The sequence below is a fragment of the Brassica napus genome, unplaced genomic scaffold (genome assembly GCF_020379485.1).
Source record: "Brassica napus cultivar Da-Ae unplaced genomic scaffold, Da-Ae ScsIHWf_256;HRSCAF=428, whole genome shotgun sequence".
NCBI classification, from domain to species: domain Eukaryota; kingdom Viridiplantae; phylum Streptophyta; class Magnoliopsida; order Brassicales; family Brassicaceae; genus Brassica; species Brassica napus.
In genome coordinates this window covers 168700-184988 of record NW_026015880.1, presented here as the reverse complement: position 1 = coordinate 184988, position 16289 = coordinate 168700, and the positions used below count along the sequence as shown (strand labels likewise).

The 16289-nt window shown below is 50.3% G+C and overlaps 1 non-coding gene across 1 annotated transcript; it reads right to left on the bottom strand.

Annotated features, from left to right (window-relative positions):
• Positions 1-360: 360 nt before the first annotated feature.
• LOC125601441 lies at positions 361-516 on the bottom strand. Its single transcript, XR_007334252.1, has one exon. It is a non-coding gene; the product is annotated as a 5.8S ribosomal RNA (ribosomal RNA).
• Between the last annotated feature and the right edge of the window lie 15773 nt (positions 517-16289).

Sequence of the window (16289 nt, the reverse complement as noted above, 5' to 3'; positions counted from 1 at the left end):
TCGCTGAGAACGCTTCTCCATACAACAATTCAAACGCCAAAGACGTCTGATTTTCAAGTTGGGCTCTTCCCGGTTCGCTCGCCGTTACTAAGGGAATCCTTCTTAGTGTCCTTTCCTCCGCTTATTGATATGCTTAAACTCAGCGGATGATCCCGCCTGACCTGGGGTCGCGTTGAAGACTTTGGGTCATCAAGAGCTTTTGGACCGGAACATCTGACTATATGACGAGAATTGAATTCACCACTGCATGTCAAGATGCTCCTGGCGTCCTTAGCTCGGATTTTGGCCAACCGCGTGGGTAACACATGGGAGATCAGCTTCCGTCCCATATCCTCGAGAGGATGGGGGGACAACGATTTGTGACACCCAAGCAGACATGCCCTCGGCCAGAAGGCTTGGGGTGCAACTTGCGTTCAAAGACTCGATGGTTCACGAGATTCTGCAATTCACACCAAGTATCTCATTTTGCTACGTTCTTCATCGATGCGAGAGCTGAGATATCCATTGCCGAGAGTTGTTTTAGACTTTACATTGCAGCACTGCTTCCGAACAAACACCGTCTCCGGGTTGGCGAAAGCAGGCTGTTTAGTTGCCTTTTCCTTGACACTTTTCGTGCCGGGGTTTGGTGATATCCGGAAGCTATGCGTACGATCCAACAAAAACTGAAGTCTTGGGCATGGATGAACGCATAACCATGGTACGACAATAATCCTTCTGCAGGTTCACCAACGGAAACTTTGTTACGACTTCTCCTTCCTCTAAATGATAAGGTTTAGTGGACTTCTCGCGACGTCGCAGACGGTGAACCACCCACGTCGCCGCGATCTGAACACTTCACCGGATCATTCAATCGGTAGGAGCAACGGGCGGTGTGTACAAAGGGCAATGACATCAACACGAGCTGATGCCTCGCGCTTACTAGGAATTCCTTGTTGAAGACCAACAATTGCAATGATCTATCCCCATCACGATGAAATTTAAAAGATTACCCGGGCCTGTCGGCCAAGGTGTGAACTCGTTGAATACATCAGTGTTGCACGCGTGCGGCCCATAACATCTAAGGGCATCACATACCTGTTATTGCCTCAAACTTCCTTGGCCTAAACGGCCATAGTCCCTCTAAGAAGCCGGCCATGAAGGGATGCCTCCACGAAGCTAGTTAGCAGGCTGAGGTCTCGTTCGTTAACGGAATTAAGAAGACAAATCACTCCACCAACTAAGAACGGCCATGCACCACCACCCATAGAATCAAGAAAGAGCTCTCAGTCTATCAATCCTTACTTTGTCTGGACCTGGTAAGTTTCCCCGTGTTGAGTCAAATTAAGCCGCAGGCTCCACTCCTGGTGGTGCCCTTACGTCAATTCCTTTAAGTTTCAGCCATGCTACTATACTCCCCCCGGAACCCAAAAACTTTGATTTCTCATAAGGTGCCAGCGGAGTCCTAAAAGCAACATCTGCTGATCCCTGGTCGGCATCGTTAATGGTTGAGACTAGGACATCCGTGGCTGTCCATCAGTACACATATAAGCACGTTGGTCATTGGACTCAGCACGCTGGCCCTTCCCGTGGACTGTTTTGGTGATTTTGGCCCACGTGGGCTGTCTGTTCAGTACACACAGGACGTTCGTGGGTGTCCGCCAGCACACACAGAATGTCCGTGGCTGTCTGTGGCTGTCCTTCAGCACACACAGGACATCTGTGGCTGTCCGTGTGTGTCCATGTGTGTCCGTGGGTGTCCGCCAGCACACACAGGACGTCCGTGGCTGTCTTTTGCTGTCCTTCAGCACACACAGGACGTCTGTGTGTGTCTGTCAGCACACACAGGACGTCCGTGTGTGTCCATCAGCACACACAGGACGTCCGTGGCTGTCCATCAGTACACATATCAGCACGCTGACTATCGAGGGTTGAACAGGGTTACTGTGAAGAACAAGTACCTGTTGCCCAGAATAGAGGAGTTGTTGGATCAACTCAAAGGAGCCTAGTGGTTTTCTAAGATTGATTTGGCCTCGGGTTATCATCAGATCCCTATAGAGCCAAATGATATTAGGAAGACAGCATTTAGGACCAGGTATGGCCACACGAGTTTGTGGTTATGCCATTCGGTCTGACCAATGCGCCTGCTGCATTCATGAAAATGGTGAACAGCGTGTTCCGAGACTTCCTGGATGAATCAGTGATCATCTTCATTGATGATACCCTAATTTACTCCAAGGATGAGGAATCTCATCGGAAACACTTGACAGCCGTGCTGGAACGATTACGGGAACACAAGCTCTACGCAAAACTCAGTAAATGCAGTTTTTGGCAGAAGAGCATTGGGTTTCTCGGCCACATTATGTCCGGCCAGGGCGTCTTGGTGGATCCAGAGAAGATCAGGGCAATCAAGGATTGGCCCCCACCAGGCAGTGCCACGAAAGTTAGAAGTTTCCTAGGGTTGGCAGGTTATTATAGAAAGTTTGTGAAAGGATTCGCAAGCTTGGCTCAGCCTATGACACGGTTGACCGGGAAGGACGTTAAGTTCACATGGTCTGAGGAGTGTGGAAAATGCTTTTCCGCACTTAAGGACATGTTGACTAGCGCACCCATTCTGGTTCTTCCAGAGGCCGACCAACCCTATGTGGTTTATACGGACGCGTCCATAACAGGACTAGGTTGCATATTAACCCAGCATGGGAAGGTCATCACCTATGCGTCAAGGCAGTTGAGAAAACATGAGGGAAACTACCCCACCCATGACCTCGAAATGGCTGCGGAAGTGTTCGCCTTAAAAATTTGGCGATCATACTTGTATGGTGCCAAGGTTCAGATACTTACGGACCATAAGAGTCTTAAGTATATATTCACCCAGCCTGAGTTAAACTTAAGGCAGAGAAGGTGGATGGAGTTTGTAGCTGATTACGATCTGGATATCACCTACCATCCGGGAAAGGCTAATTTGGTCGCAGATGCCTTGAGCCAGAGAAGGGCCGACGTATCAACCGAATGAGAAGCGGACGACCTGGACGGTATGGTCCGTGCCCTACGGTTGAACGCATCGACCAAAGAGTCTGAAGCACTCGGATTAGAGGCGGTCAATCAGGCCGACCTGCTTACCCAAATTCGGTTGGCTCAAGGTCAGGACGAGAACCTGAACAAGGTTGCTCAGAATGATAGGACGTAGTACCAGACTGCAAAGGATGGTACCATCCTAGTAAACGGTCGGATCAGTGTTCCTAATGATAGAAGTCTAAAGGAAGAGATTATGAGGGAAGCTCATAAGTCCAGATTCTCGGTTCATCCTGGTGCGACCAAGATGTACCAGAACCTTAAGAAGTTTTATCATTGGATCCGTATGAAGGCAGATGTCGCGGAGTGGGTGGCCAAGTGTTCCACTTGCCAACTCATCGAAGCAGAACATCAACTGCCTAGTGGGTTATTGCAAAGCTTGCCTATTCCGGAATGGAAATGGGATCACATCACAATGGACTTTGTGACCGGGTTCCCTACCACGAGGAGTAAGAAAGATGCGGTTTGGGTTGTGGTCGACCGCCTAACCAAATCAGCACACTTTCTGGCTATCAAGAAGTCGGATGGGGTCAATCAGATTGTACGTATGTACATTGATGAGATCATCCGACTACATGGTGTGCCGGCAAGTATAGTGTTAGATAGGGATTCAAGGTTTACATCTTACTTCTGGAAAGCTTTCCAAAAAGCTTTAGGAACAAGAGTAAACATGAGTACTGCCTATCACCCACAGACTGATGGACAGTCTGAACGTACGATCCAGACATTGGAAGATATGTTGCGAGCATGTGTTTTAGACTGGGGTGATTCCTGGGAAAAACATCTACCTCTGGTGGAATTTTCTTACAACAATAGTTTCCATAGTAGTATTGGCATGTCGCCATACGAAGCTCTGTATGGGCGTCCATGCAGGACACCCTTGTGCTGGACCCAAGTTGGGGAACGCAGCATGATTGGTCCGGAGATTGTCGAAGAGACCGAAAAGATCAAGTTCTTGAGGGATAAAATGAGACAGGCACAAGACCGCCAAAAGAACTATGCAGATCGACGAAGGAAAGATCTCAAGTTTCAAGTAGGTGACGTGGTGTATCTCAAAATGATTACCTTCAAAGGACGAGTCTAAATTTCCGGGAGACGGAAATTAGATCCGAGATACTTGGGGCCGTTCAAAGTCATTGAAAGAGTTGGTATGGTGGCCTACAACTTAGACTTGCCGGCCAAGATGGACACATTTCATAATGTGTTCCACGTCTCCCAACTCCGGAAATGTCTGATGGACCAAGACATCGCTCTTCCTGCCATTCCAGACGATCTTGGTAAGAACCTAACCTTGGAAACGAGGCCAGTTCGAATCATAGATAGGATGGAAAAAGCAACAAGGAAGAAGACGGTCCAGATGGTCAAGGTCGTCTGGGAATGTAATGGTCAGGATATAATCACATGGGAAACCGAAGATTGAATGAAAGCAGAGTACCCATGGTGGTTGGATCAGTTTGTTTCCGAGGAAACATTTGATTCTGATTCGAGGACGAATCCATCCCAAGTGAAGGACCCTAAGATTGGATTGCCCTCGACTGGATTTGTTTAGGATATGAACTCCGGAAAAGAGAACTGATGGATTGTTGGGTCGCCCAAGGGTTGCGGATGTTCCCTTGATATTCCCGGCTTCAATGGCGCTTGATATGACTCACAAGTCCGCCAAGGAAGATCTCGAACTGGTTGCTTGATATGACTCACAAGACCAACTAGTTGAGAAGTGAATTGCTCGGATATGACTCACCAAGACAATCGAAAACAAGTTCTAAAGAGAACAGAGAGTTTAAACTCAGAAACTTTATCCAAAATGATCTGATTTTATTAATTAGAAAGGATCACTTATTTATAGTACAAGTAGGAGACAAAGAGACTACTTGACTAGAGGTTTGAAAGACATAAGAAAATTAAAGACATTGACTAGAATTTTGAAAGACAAAAGAAAAAAACTCTTCAATTTGCGGACTGGTCAAAGTGACCTTTCGGCTGGCTTGTGTCCAGCTGGCTAAACCGCGGTAAGGATCAGTACGGTCGCGGGCTGATCCGTCCGTTCCGATTTGTCCATCTTCCAAGCCATCTTCGACCACAAGCGTCCTAAGTCTTATGAGAGGTGAAGAATCTGTGCCTTGGAAAGATTCGGATGATCAAAGTCCATGAACTGATCAAACTGATCGATCAGTCCGTCCATACGGCCGGTATGTTCCAAATGGGCGAGCAAAGAGAAGTCGCATCCTGTTCCTTGTCCGGCTCGGCCCAAGTTGCTTCTGGCTTGACCGTCAGTCTGAGATTGGCGAGTTGTCCGAGAGAGAGACGATCCGGTACGGTCAGTTCGGCTGATAGGTCGAGGATCCAGTCTAAGCTCCTTTCCGTCCATCCGTGGATCGATCCGGTACACAGCTCGGCCTTGTTGATCGGTTCGGCTGTGATAATGAACCTCGGTTGGAATGTCCTGATCTTCCTGATGGTCGAGTTCCTCGGACTGAGGCACATCATTCCCTCCCTCTTCAAAAGGATTTGTCCACAAATCTGGATTATCTGCAAGAAAAGGAGATAGATCAGCAACATTAAAACTTGGAGAGATATCATACTTACCTTCCAAGTCAAGCTGGTAAGCATTATCATTGATCCTTCTAAGAATCCGGAGTGGACCGTCGACTCGAGGCATAAGTTTGGACTTCCTTTCTTCCGGGAATCGTTCCTTCCTCAAATGAACCCAAACCAAGTCACCTTCTTGGAAAACCAACTCCTTTCGCTTCTTGTTGGCATATCTTTTGTAACCCTCGGTTTTGGTTTCAATGTTGACTTGAACTTGTTCATGAAGCTTTTTGATGGTGTCCGCCCTTCTTTTACCATCTGTACTAACTATTTCACTCAAAGGCAAAGGTAAAAGATCAAGTGGAGATAAGGGATTAAAAACATAAACAACATCAAAAGGAGAGAACTTTGTAGCTGAATGCATAGCATGATTATAAGCAACTCAACATGAGGCAAGCAATCTTCCCAAGACTTAAGATTTTTCTTGACCAAAGATCTAAGCAAAGCAGACAAAGTTCGATTAACAACTTCAGTTTGACCATCAGTTTGCGGATGACAAGTTGTGGAAAACATCAATCTCGTTCCTAACTTAGACCACAAAGTTTTCCAAAAATAACTAAGAAACTTAGCATCACGATCAGAAACAATGGTCTTAGGCATTCCATGCAATCTCACAATTTCCCTAAAGAACAGATCAGCAACTTGTACAGCATCATCAGTTTTATGGCAAGGAATAAAGTGAGACATTTTCGAAAATCTATCTACAACCACAAAGATAGAGTCTCGGCCTTTCTTAGTTCTAGGCAATCCAAGAACAAAATCCATAGAAATATCAATCCAAGGATGAGAACGAATGGGTAAGGCCGAATACAAACCGTGATTGGATGCCTTGGCTTTGGACTTCTTGCACACCACACATCGGCAACAAATTCTCTCAACATCCTTCATCAAGCTAGGCCAATAGAAATGATCATACACGGCCTTGCATGTTGTAAGACCCGAACCCTGGCCTCTCGACCTGATGCAGTCCGCAGGCTTACTTATTAATTTCTCTGCTTGTTTGATCCATTTTTAAGTCTATTAGTTACTAAGTCATATTCGAATATGAGGTTCATAAACAAAGGAACAGATTGCACAGCGGAATAACAATGTATAAACTTTGTATTACTTAGAAACATGAGATTCAATACACAACTTCTTAACAGTCTCATAGACAATCACTAGTTCATCCCTAGCATCATCTAACCATACGTTACACAGCCTCTCACTGACCGAGCCTTCACGGCTCCTTGGCTTGACCAGAACCATCCTTAGTTCCTGAAACCACAACCAGATAAGCATTAATCATAACCGAGAATAGAACGGATTGATTCTACAATGCTTGGCTTGGTTCCTAGAACTTAGATAAACCTCAGTCAACATAATCATAAAACATATGAACCTACCTACCGTATCCTAAGTCATTCAACCAACCACCCCTTGACTTAGAATCAGATAGATAGTCCAGAATAGATAACAGAACACACGAACATATCCGGATCGTCCCCAAAGACCAATCCGTCTATCCGGATAGAATCTAGGTGCGACCGGCCAATGGAGTCCGGCTCAATGGCCCAACGGACTCCCTTACCTGATCCGGCCTTAGGCCTGGATCCAATCGGCCTAGTAAGCCTCAAGCCTAATCCGGAAGGCTTAGCAACCGGTCAGACCTTGCGACTCTACCTTGGCTTAGACAAACCGTGACCTTGTCTTAACTAGACAAGTCATAGGCTGATCCATAAGGATCGGTCCTAACCTGTCCCGAAAGACACCGTTTGGAACATGCACCCTTTGGCCAATCGTGCCTCCTGGTTCTCGTACCTTTTGATGTTCGCAACCTTTGGTAACTCGTACCTTTTGGTCCCTGACACCCTTTGGCAACTCACAACCTTTGAACACTCATGACTCTTGACAACTCGTGCCCTTTGGGTCATTCCCAACCGTTCGTCCTAACCGCCCAGTCTTGGTGCGATCGGATCATCCGTCTAACCGACCTGTGTCAAGGCTAGCGGTCTGGTTATGTTCGGCCAAAGCCTAGGGACGTGTCCCTTGGACTCAACCAACACAACCTTTCGTGTTTAACCAGAGAGAAGAGAAGAGAAACGAATTGAAATAGATAAGGAGAGCCGGATGGGACTTAGGAACCGACCAGAGCCGCGGTGCGGTCGCATGGACCGTCCGTTCGGTCTGATGGAGCCACGGCCCATCACATACCTTGTGAACCACATCTGGGTTCTCCATGCGCTTCTCCTTGTCTTGATCTCCCATTCTTGACCGGAGTTAGTTCTCAAACGATCAGAGTCGCCGGAACACAACACCACCACAATCGGCCTTTCTCTTGGCCGAAACTCTCTCTTTCTCTCTTTCTTTCTCTCTATGTTTTTCTCTGAGTATTTTACTCTGGAATTGGATAATGAAATCGACCAGAGAGCCCCTATATTTATAGAAAACGAGGGGGTAAGTCTTGCCCCACGAACAGGCACGACTTGCTAGCGAATGGGCACCATCGGCCAAGAGTTGCCCCCTTTCGGCCACTTGCATCCCTTCGCCCTTTCTGATTGGGTTTGGGGTCGGCCACAAGCCCAACCCACGCCCCAGGCCTCCTGGACACAGCCCACAGCCTTGCCCAAGGACCCAACAGCCCATGGCCTCATGGCCGGACCTCCCAGCCCGCCACTGACCCAGACTCGGACCATCGGCCTAAAGCCCGGACAGTCCGTCTAGCTGAGATGAGCTGACACTCAGCTGCCTCAGCTGAGTGAGCTAGTAGTCCAGCTAGTGGAGCTGACTTAGTAGGGACTGAGCTGGAGTGAACTGAACCTAGCTTCCTTGAGCTGACCAAGCTACTCGTCCACTTCGTCCTAGCTACCGTCTTACTCGTCCTAGCTGACACTTAGCTCGTATAAGGTTAAGTCTAAGTTTCCTTATATCCTTAACCTTCTTTCTCGACCATGGAACGCTTGCCTTGATGTCTCAAGACTGGCTTGTACATTTCCTCGAACCATGGCCGTCCCAACAATCCTATTCAGGATTGGGGGCGTGACAAGTCTCCCCCCCCTTGGGATGGATTCGTCCTCGAATCCGAATCGAATGCTTCCTCGGAAACAAACTGGTCCAACCACTCTGGGTACTCTGCTTTCATTCTAGCTTCGGTCTCCCAAGTGATTATATCCTGACCATTACAGTCCCAGACGACCTTGACCATCTGGACCGTCTTCTTCCTTGTTGCTTTTTCCATCCTATCTATGATTCGAACTGGCCTCGTTTCCAAGGTTAGGTTCTTACCAAGATCGTCTGGAATGGCAGGAAGAGCGATGTCTTGGTCCGTCAAACATTTCCGAAGTTGGGAGACGTGGAACACATTATGAAATGCGTCCATCTTGGCCGGCAAGTCCAACTTGTAGGCCACCATCCCAACTCTTTCAATGACCTTGAACGGCCCCAAGTATCTCGGGTCTAACTTCCGTCTCCCGGAAATTCGGACTCGTCCTTTGAAGGTAATCATTTTGAGATACACCAAGTCACCTACTTGAAACTCGAGATCTTTCCTTCTTCGATCTGCATAGTTCTTTTGGCGATCTTGTGCCTGTCTCATCTTGTCCCTCAAGAACTTGATCTTTTCGGTTGTCTCTTCGACAATCTCCGGACCAATCATGCTGCGTTCCCCAACTTGGGTCCAGCATAAGGGTGTCCTGCATGGACGCCCATACAGAGCTTCGTATGGCGACATGCCAATACTACTATGGAAACTATTGTTGTAAGCAAATTCTACCAGAGGTAGATGTTTCTCCCAGGAATCACCCCAGTCTAGAACACATGCTCGCAACATATCTTCCAATGTCTGGATCGTACGTTCAGACTGTCCATCCGTCTGTGGGTGATAGGCTGTACTCATGTTCACCCTTGTTCCTAAGGCCTTTTGGAAAGCCTTCCAGAAGTAAGATGTGAACCTTGAATCCCTATCCGAGACTATGCTTGCCGGCACACCATGTAGTCGGACGATCTCATCAATGTACTTACGTACAATCTGATCTACCCCATCCGACTTCTTGATAGCCAGGAAGTGTGCTGATTTGGTTAGTCGATCTACCACAACCCAAACCGCATCCTTCTTATTCCTCGTGGTAGGGAACCCGGTCACAAAGTCCATTGTGATGTGATCCCATTTCCATTCCGGAATAGGCAAGCTTTGTAATAACCCACTAGGCACCTGATGTTCTGCTTTGATGAGTTGGCAAGTGGAACACTTGGCCACCCATTCCGCTACATCTGCCTTCATACGGATCCAATGATAGAATTTCTTAAGGTTCTGGTACATCTTAGTCGCACCAGGATGAACCGAGAATCTGGACTTATGAGCCTCCCTCATAATCTCTTCCTTTAGACTCCTATCATTAGGAACACTGATCCGACCGTTTACTAGGATGGTACCATCCTTTGCGATCTGGTACTCCGTCCTATCATTCTGAGCAACCTTATTCAGGTTCTCGTCCTGACCTTGAGCCAACCGGATTCGAGTAAGCAGGTCGGCTTGGTTAACCGCCTCCAACCCCAAAGCTTCGGTTGTCGTAGTCAGCACATTCAGCCGCAGAGCACGGACCATACCGTCCAGGTCGTCCGCCTCCCGTTCGGCCGATACATCAGCCCTCTTCCGGCTCAAAGCGTCTGCTACCAGATTAGCCTTTCCCGGATAGTAGGTGATGTCCAAATCGTAGTCAGCTACGAATTCCATCCACCTCCTCTGCCTTAAGTTTAACTCAGGCTGGGTGAATATATACTTAAGACTCTTATGGTCCGTAAGTATCTGAACTTTGGCGCCATACAAGTATGATCGCCAAATCTTTAAGGCGAATACTACCGCAGCCATTTCGAGATCATGGGTGGGGTAGTTTCCCTCATGTTTCCTCAACTGCCTGGACGCATAGGCAATGACTTTCCCATGCTGGGTCAATACGCAACCTAGTCCAGTGATGGACGCGTCCGTATAGACCACATATGGTTGATCGGCCTCCGGAAGCACTAGGACGGGTGCGCTAGTCAGCATGTTCTTAAGTGCGGAGAAACATTCCTCACACTCTTCAGCCCATGTGAACTTAACGTCCTTCCCAGTCAACCGCGTCATAGGCTGAGCCAAGCTTGCGAATCCTTTCACAAACTTTCTATAGTAACCTGCCAGCCCTAAGAAGCTTCTGACTTCCGTAGCACTGCGTGGTCGGGGCCAATCCTTGATTGCCCTGATCTTCTCTGGATCCACCGAGATGCCCTGATCGGAAACAATATGGCCGAGGAACCCAATACTCTTCTGCCAAAAGCTACATTTACTGAGTTTAGCATAGAGTTTGTGTTCTCGTAATCGTTCCAGCACGGCTCTCAAGTGTTTCCTATGAGATTCCTCATCCTTGGAATAAATTAGGATATCATCAATGAAGATGATCACGAATTCATCCAAGAAATCTCGGAACACGCTTTTCATCATTTTCATGAAAGCGGCAGGTGCATTGGTCAGACCGAACGGCATCACTACGAACTCGTAATGACCGTACCTGGTCCTAAATGCCGTCTTCCTAATATCATTTGGCTCTATAGGGATCTGATGATACCCTGAAGCCAAATCAATCTTGGAAAACCACTTGGCTCCTTTGAGTTGATCCAACAGTTCGTCTATCCTGGGCAACAGGTACTTGTTCTTCACAGGTACTCGTCCTAGCTGACACTTAGCTCGTATAAGGTTAAGTCTAAGTTTCCTTATATCCTTAACCTTCTTTCTCGACCATGGAACGCTTGCCTTGATGTCTCAAGACTGGCTTGTACGTTTCCTCGAACCATGGCCGTCCCAAAAATCCTATTCAGGATTGGGGGCGTGACAGGCCAGCATGCTGAGTCCAAGGACCAGCGTGCTGATATGTGTTCTGATGGACGGACGTCCTGTGTGTGCTGATGGACACACACGGAAACAAACGGACAGCCACGAACGTCCTGTGTGTTGACCGACAGCCATGGATGTCCTGTTTGTGCTGGCGGAAACCAACGGACGTCCTGTGTGTACTGAACAGACAGCCCACATGGTCCAAAATCACCTGAACAGTCCACGGGAAAGGCAGCGTGCTGAGTCCAAGGACCAGCGTGCTGATATGTGTACTGATATACAGCCACGGAAGTCCTGTGGGTGCTGACGGACACACACGGACAGCCACGGACGTCCTGTGTGTGCTGACGGGCACCCACAGATGGCCTGTGTATACTGAACAGACAGCCCACGTGGGCCAAAATTACCCGAACAGTCCACGGGAAGGGCAGCGTGCTGAGTCCAAGGACCAGCGTGCTGATATGTGTACTGATAGACAGCCATGGAAGTCCCGTGTGTGCTGACTGACACACATGGACACACACGGACAGCCACGGACGTCCTGTGTGTGCTGATGGAAACCCAAGGACGTCCTGTGTGTACTGAACAGACAGCCCACGTGGGCCAAAATCACCCGAACAGTCCACGGGAAGGGCGGCGTGCTGAGTCCAAGGACCAGCTTGCTGATATGTGTACTGATAGACAGCCACGTACGTCCTGTGTGTGCTGACGGACACACACGGACACACAAGGACAGCCATGGACATCCTGTGTGTGCTGACGGACAGCCACGAACATCTTGTGTGTGCTGGCAGACACCCACGGACGTCCCGTGTGTACTGAACAGACAGCCCACGTGGGCCAAAATCACCCAAGCAGTCCACGGGAAGGGCCAGCGTGCTGAGTCCAAGGACCAACGTGTTGAGTCCAAGGACCAACGCGCTGATATATGTACTGATGGACAGCCACGGACGTCCTATGTGTGCTGACGGACACACACGGACAGCCACAAACGTCCTGTGTGTGTTGACGGACAGCCACGGACGTCCTGTGTGTGCTGGCGGACACCCACGTACGTCTTGTGTGTACTGAACAGACAGCCCATGTGGGCCAAAATCACCCGAACAGTCCACGGGAAGGGTCAGCATGCTGAGTCCACGGGAAGGGTCAGCATGCTGAGTCCAAGGACCGTGCTGATATGTGTACTGACGGACAGCCACGGATGTCCTCTGTGTGCTGACGGACACACACCAACACACACTGACAGACACAGACGTCCTCTGTGTGCTGACGGATACACACGGACATCCTGTGTGTAATGACGGACTTCCACGGACGTCCTGTGTGTAATGACGGACTTCCACGGACGTCCTGTGTCTACTGAACAGATAGCCCACGTGGGCCAAAATCACCCGAACAGTCCATGGGAGGGCCAGCGTGCTGAGTCCAAGGACCAGCGTGCTGATATGTGTACTGATGGATAGCCACGGACGTCCTGTGTGTGCTGGCGGACACACACAGACACAAATGGACACACACGGATAGCCACAGACGTCCTGTGTGTGCTGAGGGACAGCCACAGACAGCCACAGACGTCCTTAGTGTGCTGGCAGACACCCACGGACAGCCACTGACGTCCTGTGTGTGCTGACGGACAACCACAGACAGCCACGGAGGTCCTGTGTGTGCTGGCGGACACCCACGGACATCTTGTGTGTACTGAACAGACAGCCCACATGGGCCAAAATCACCCAAACAGTCCACGGGAAGGGCCAGCGTGCTGAGTCCAAGGACCATCGTGCTGATATGTGTACTGATGGACAGCCACGGACGTCCTGTGTGTGCTAACGAACATACACAGACACACACGGACAGCCACGAACGTTCTGTGTGTGTTGACTGACAGCCACAGACAGCAACGGACATCCTGTGTGTGCTGGCGGAAACCCACGGACGTCTTGTGTGTACTGAACAGACAGCCCACGTGGACCAAAATCACCTGAACAGTCCACGGGAAGGGAACGTGCTGAGTCCAAGGACCAGCGTGCTGATATGTGTACTGATAGACAGCCGTGGAAGTCCTATGTGTGCTGACTGACCCACATGGACACACACGGAACACACGGACAGCCACGGACGTCTTATGTGTGCTGAAGGACACCCAAGGACGTCCTGTGTGTACTGAACAGACAGCCCACATGCGCCAAAATCACCCGAACAGTCCACGGGTAGGGCAGCGTGCTGAGTCCAAGGACCAGCGTGCTGATACGTGTACTGATAGACAGCCACGTACGTCTTGTGTGTACTGACTGACACACATGGACACACAAGGACAGCCATGGACGTCCTGTGTGTGCTTACGGACTGCCACGGACATCCTGTGTGTGCTAGCGGACACCCACGGACGTCCCGTGTGTACTGAACAGACAGCCCACGTGGGCCAAAATCACCCAAGCAGTCCACGGGAAGGGCCAGCATGCTGAGTCCAAGGACCAACGTGTTGAGTCCAAGGACCAACGCGCTGATATATGTACTGATGGACAGCCACGGACGTTCTGTGTGTGCTGACAGACACACACGGACAGCCACAAACGTCCTGTGTGTGTTGACGGACAGCCACGGACGTCCTGTGTGTGCTGGCGGACACCCACGTACGTCTTGTGTGTACTGAACAGACAGCCCATGTTGGCCAAAATCCCCCGAACAGTCCACGGGAAGGGTCAGCGTGCTGAGTCCAAGGACCGTGCTGATATGTGTACTGACGGACAGCCACGGATGTCCTCTGTGTGCTGACGGACACACACGAACACACACTGACAGACACGGACGTCCTCTGTGTGCTGACGGATACACACGGACGTCCTGTGTATAATGACGGACTTCCACGGACGTCCTGTGTCTACTGAACGGATAGCCCACGTGGGCCAAAATCACCCAAACAGTCCACGGGAAGGGCCAGCATGCTGAGTCCAAGGACCAGCGTGCTGATATGTGTTCTGATGGATGGACGTCCTGTGTGTGCTGATGGACACACACAGAAACACACGGACAGCCACGAACGTCCTGTGTGTGTTGACCGACAGCCACGGACGTCCTGTTTGTGCTGGCGGAAACCCACGGACGTCCTGTGTGTACTGAACAGACAGCCCACATGGTCCAAAATCACCTGAACAGTCCACGGGAAAGGCAGCGTGCTGAGTCCAAGGACCAGCGTGCTGATACGTTTACTGATAGACAGCCACGTACGTCTTGTGTGTACTGACGGACACACACGGACACACAAGGACAGCCATGGACGTCCTGTGTGTGCTTACGGACATCCTGTGTGTGCTAGCGGACACCCACGGACGTCCCGTGTGTACTGAACAGACAGCCCACGTGGGCCAAAATCACCCAAGCAGTCCACGGGAAGGGCCAGCATGCTGAGTCCAAGGACCAACGTGTTGAGTCCAAGGACCAACGCGCTGATATATGTACTGATGGACAGCCACGGACGTCCTGTGTGTGCTGACGGACACACACGGACAGCCACAAACGTCCTGTGTGTGTTGACGGACAGCCACGGACGTCCTGTGTGTGCTGGCGGACACCCACGTACGTCTTGTGTGTACTGAACAGACAGCCCATGTGGGCCAAAATCACCCGAACAGTCCACGGGAAGGGTCAGCGTGCTGAGTCCAAGGACGGTGCTGATATGTGTACTGACGGACAGCCACGGATGTCCTCTGTGTGCTGACGGACACACACGAACACACACTGACAGACACGGACGTCCTCTGTGTGCTGACGGATACACACGGACGTCCTGTGTGTAATGACGGACTTCCACGGACGTCCTGTGTCTACTGAACAGATAGCCCACGTGGGCCAAAATCACCCGAACAGTCCACGGGAGGGCCTTAGTGTGGTGGCAGACACCCACGGACGTCCTGTGTATACTGAACAGACAGCCCACGTGGGCCAAAATCACCCAAACAGTCCATGGGAAGGGCCAGCGTGCTGAGTCCAAGAACCAACGTGCTGATATGTGTACTGTTGGACAGCCACCGACGTCCTGAGTGTGCTGACGGACACACACGGACACACACAGACACACACAGACACACACGGACAGCCACTGACGTCCTGTGTGTGCTGACGGACAGCCACAGACAGCCACGGAGGTCCTGTGTGTGCTGGCGGACACCCACGGACATCTTGTGTGTACTGAACAGACAGCCCACATGGGCCAAAATCACCCAAACAGTCCTCGGGAAGGGCCAGCGTGCTGAGTCCATGGACCAGCGTGCTGATATGTGTACTGATGGACAGCCACGGACGTCCTGTGTGTGCTGACGAACATACACGGACACACACGGACAGCCAAGAAACGTTCTGTGTGTGTTGACTGACAGCCACAGACAGCAACGGACATCCTGTGTGTGATGGCGGAAACCCACGTACGTCTTGTGTGTACTGAACAGACAGCCCATGTGGGCCAAAATCACCCGAACAGTCCACGGGAAGGGTCAGCGTGCTGAGTCCAAGGACGGTGCTGATATGTGTACTGACGGACAGCCACGGATGTCCTCTGTGTGCTGACGGACACACACGAACACACACTGACAGACACGGACGTCCTCTGTGTGCTGACGGATACACACGGACGTCCAGTGTGTAATGATGGACTTCCACGGACGTCCTGTGTCTACTGAACAGATAGCCCACGTGGGCCAAAATCACCCGAACAGTCCACGGGAGGGCCAGCGTGCTGAGTCCAAGGACCAGCGTGCTGATATGTGTACTGATGGATAGCCACGGACGTCCTGTGTGTGCTGGCGGACACACA